Source organism: Daphnia pulicaria, chromosome 1 (genome assembly GCF_021234035.1).
Source record: "Daphnia pulicaria isolate SC F1-1A chromosome 1, SC_F0-13Bv2, whole genome shotgun sequence".
NCBI lineage: Eukaryota > Metazoa > Arthropoda > Branchiopoda > Diplostraca > Daphniidae > Daphnia > Daphnia pulicaria.
Window position 1 is genome coordinate 17,470,215 of NC_060913.1, and position 4,556 is coordinate 17,474,770.

The 4,556-nt window shown below is 36.3% G+C and overlaps 1 non-coding gene across 1 annotated transcript; it reads left to right on the plus strand.

Annotated features, from left to right (window-relative positions):
- Nucleotides 1–3,963: 3,963 nt before the first annotated feature.
- Nucleotides 3,964–4,036, plus strand: Trnat-agu. Its single transcript has one exon. It is a non-coding gene; the product is annotated as a tRNA-Thr (tRNA).
- Nucleotides 4,037–4,556: the final 520 nt, after the last annotated feature.

Consider the following 4,556-nt stretch of genomic DNA (forward strand, 5'->3'; position numbering starts at 1 on the left):
GATTTTTTTGTAAATTGTTTGGAACAGTTGGGAACTTTAAAATAAAAGTAATCAATTGTAAAACTGCTTTTGTGACGTCATGACCACTTTTTAAATTGTTGTCCTATGAAGCCGTTTTGTGGTCTATGGCTTAGATGGCAAAGCGCCTGCCTAGTAAGCAGGAAATCACGAGTTCGAGTCTCATTGGGACCTGTAAGAAATGTCATCATAATCATGCCGTGTCTCTTAGAATTCAGAAAAAGAACTGATAGAATCGTTAAAATAAGTTCTATTATAGCGCAGAATACCGTTAAATTGCTAGTTATAATGATTATTTTCTTGGTAGTCTAATTTTGACTGCCTACTAGGGCACAATTCCATAGGTATTTTCCATGCTAAAATTTAAACACCAAATCATAATAACTAATTGTGCAGCATGGATCTGCTCTTCCTAGTAAGAGACCAGGACTCGTAGTATCGTTGAAAATCTCGTTGATATTTTTGTAAATTGTTCTTTGTGCTGTGGAACAGTTGGGAACTTTAAAATAAAGGTAATCAATTGTAAAACTGCTTTTGTGACGTCATGACCACTTTTTAAATTGTTGTCCTATGAAGCCGATTTGTGGTCCTATGGCTTAGATGGCAAAGCTCCTGCCTAGTAAGCAGGTGATCACGAGTTCGAGTCTCATTGGGACCTGTAAGAAATGTCATCATAATCATGCCGTGTCTCTTAGAATTCAGAAAAAGAACTGATAGAATCGTAAAATAAGATCTATTTTAGCGCAAAATACCGTTAAATTGCTAGTTATAATGATTATTTTCTTGGTAGTCTAATTTTGACTGCCTACTCGGGCACAATTCCAAAGGTATTTTCCATGCTGAAATTTAAACACCAAATCATAATAACTAATTGTGCAGCATGGATCTGCTCTTCCTAGTAAGAGACCAGGACTCGTAGTATCGTTGAAAATCTCGTTGATTTTTTTGTAAATTGTTTGGAACAGTTGGGAACTTTAAAATAGAAGTAATCAATTGTAAAACTGCTTTTGTGACGTCATGACCACTTTTTAAATTGTTGTCCTATAAAGCCGTTTTGTAGTCCTATGGCTTAAATGGCAAAGCGCCTGCCTAGTAAGCAGGAGATCACGAGTTCGAGTCTCGTTGGGACCTGTAAGAAATGTCATCATAATCATCCCGTGTCTCTTAGAAATCAGAAAAAGAACTGATAGAATCGTTAAAATAAGTTCTATTATAGCGCAGAATACCGTTAAATTGCTAGTTATAATGATTATTTTCTTGGTAGTCTAATTTTGACTGCCTACTCGGGCACAATTCCAAAGGTATTTTCCATGCTGAAATTTAAACACCAAATCATAATAACTAATTGTGCAGCATGGATCTGCTCTTCCTAGTAAGAGACCAGGACTCGTAGTATCGTTGAAAATCTCGTTGATTTTTTTGTAAATTGTTTGGAACAGTTGGGAACTTTAAAATAAAAGTAATCAATTGTAAAACTGCTTTTGTGACGTCATGACCACTTTTTAAATTGTTGTCCTATGAAGCCGTTTTGTGGTCTATGGCTTAGATGGCAAAGCGCCTGCCTAGTAAGCAGGAAATCACGAGTTCGAGTCTCATTGGGACCTGTAAGAAATGTCATCATAATCATGCCGTGTCTCTTAGAATTCAGAAAAAGAACTGATAAAATCGTTAAAATAAGATCTATTTTAGCGCAGAATACCGTTAAATTGCTAGTTATAATGATTATTTTCTTGGTAGTCTAATTTTGACTGCCTACTCGGGCACAATTCCAAAGGTATTTTCCATGCTGAAATTTAAACACCAAATCATAATAACTAATTGTGCAGCATGGATTTGCTCTTCTTAGTAAGAGACCAGGACTCGTAGTATCGTTGAAAATCTCGTTGATATTTTTGTAAATTGTTCTTTGTGCTGTGGAACAGTTGGGAACTTTAAAATAAAGGTAATCAATTGTAAAACTGCTGTTGTGACGTCATGACCACTTTTGAGATTGTTGTCCTATGAAGCCGTTTTGTGGTCCTATGGCTTAGATGGCAAAGCGCCTGCCTAGTAAGCAGGAGATCACGAGTTCGAGTCTCGTTGGGACCTGTAAGAAATGTCATCATAATCATCCCATAATCATCCCATCCCATGTCTCTTAGAAATCAGAAAAAGAACTGATAGAATCGTTAAAATAAGTTCTATTATAGCGCAGAATACCGTTAAATTGCTAGTTATAATGATTATTTTCTTGGTAGTCTAATTTTGACTGCCTACTAGGGCACAATTCCATAGGTATTTTCCATGCTAAAATTTAAACACCAAATCATAATAACTAATTGTGCAGCATGGATCTGCTCTTCCTAGTAAGAGACCAGGACTCGTAGTATCGTTGAAAATCTCGTTGATATTTTTGTAAATTGTTCTTTGTGCTGTGGAACAGTTGGGAACTTTAAAATAAAGGTAATCAATTGTAAAACTGCTTTTGTGACGTCATGACCACTTTTTAAATTGTTGTCCTATGAAGCCGTTTTGTGGTCCTATGGCTTAGATGGCAAAGCGCCTGCCTAGTAAGCAGGAGATCACGAGTTCGAGTCTCATTGGGACCTGTAAGAAATGTCATCATAATCATCAGTGTCTCTTAGAATTCAGAAAAAGAACTGATAGAATCGTAAAATAAGATCTATTTTAGCGCAGAATACCGTTAAATTGCTAGTTATAATGATTATTTTCTTGGTAGTCTAATTTTGACTGCCTACTCGGGCACAATTCCAAAGGTATTTTCCATGCTGAAATTTAAACACCAAATCATAATAACTAATTGTGCAGCATGGATCTGCTCTTCCTAGTAAGAGACCAGGACTCGTAGTATCGTTGAAAATCTCGTTGATTTTTTTGTAAATTGTTTGGAACAGTTGGGAACTTTAAAATAGAAGTAATCAATTGTAAAACTGCTTTTGTGACGTCATGACCACTTTTTAAATTGTTGTCCTATGAAGCCGTTTTGTGGTCCTATGGCTTAGATGGCAAAGCTCCTGCCTAGTAAGCAGGTGATCACGAGTTCGAGTCTCATTGGGACCTGTAAGAAATGTCATCATAATCATCCCGTGTCTCTTAGAATTCAGAAAAAGAACTGATAGAATCGTTAAAATAAGATCTACTTTAGCGCAGAATACCGTTAAATTGCTAGTTATAATGATTATTTTCTTGATAGTCTAATTTTGACTGCCTACTAGGGCACAATTCCATAGGTATTTTCCATGCTAAAATTTAAACACCAAATCATAATAACTAATTGTGCAGCATGGATCTGCTCTTCCTAGTAAGAGACCAGGTCTCGTAGTATCGTTGAAAATCTCGTTGATATTTTTGTAAATTGTTCTTTGTGCTGTGGAACAGATGGGAACTTTAAAATAAAGGTAATCAATTGTAAAACTGCTGTTGTGATGTCATGACCACTTTTGAGATTGTTGTCCTATGAAGCCGTTTTGTGGTCCTATGGCTTAGATGGCAAAGCGCCTGCCTAGTAAGCAGGAGATCACGAGTTCGAGTCTCGTTGGGACCTGTAAGAAATGTCATCATAATCATGCCGTGTCTCTTAGAAATCAGAAAAAGGACTGATAGAATCGTTAAAATAAGTTCTATTATAGCGCAGAATACCGTTAAATTGCTAGTTATAATGATTATTTTCTTGGTAGTCTAATTTTGACTGCCTACTAGGGCACAATTCCATAGGTATTTTCCATGCTAAAATTTAAACACCAAATCATAATAACTAATTGTGCAGCATGGATCTGCTCTTCCTAGTAAGAGACCAGGACTCGTAGTATCGTTGAAAATCTCGTTGATTTTTTTGTAAATTGTTTGGAACAGTTGGGAACTTTAAAATAGAAGTAATCAATTGTAAAACTGCTGTTGTGACGTCATGACAACTTTTTAAATTGTTGTCCTATGTATCCGTTTTGTGGTCCTATGGCTTAGATGGCAAAGCGCCTGCCTAGTAAGCAGGAGATCACGAGTTCGAGTCTCGTTAGGACCTGTAAGAAATGTCATCATAATCATCCCGTGTCTCTTAGAAATCAGAAAAAGAACTGATAGAATCGTTAAAATAAGTTCTATTATAGCGCAGAATACCGTTAAATTGCTAGTTATAATGATTATTTTCTTGGTAGTCTAATTTTGACTGCCTACTCGGGCACAATTCCAAAGGTATTTTCCATGCTAAAATTTAAACACCAAATCATAATAACTAATTGTGCAGCATGGATCTGCTCTTCCTAGTAAGAGACCAGGACTCGTAGTATCGTTGAAAATCTCGTTGATTTTTTTGTAAATTGTTTGGAACAGTTGGGAACTTTAAAATAGAAGTAATCAATTGTAAAACTGCTGTTGTGACGTCATGACAACTTTTTAAATTGTTGTCCTATGAAGCCGTTTTGTGGTCCTATGGCTTAGATGGCAAAGCGCCTGCCTAGTAAGCAGAAGATCACGAGTTCGAGTCTCATTGGGACCTGTAAGAAATGTCATCATAATCATCCCGTGTCTCTTAGAATTCAGAA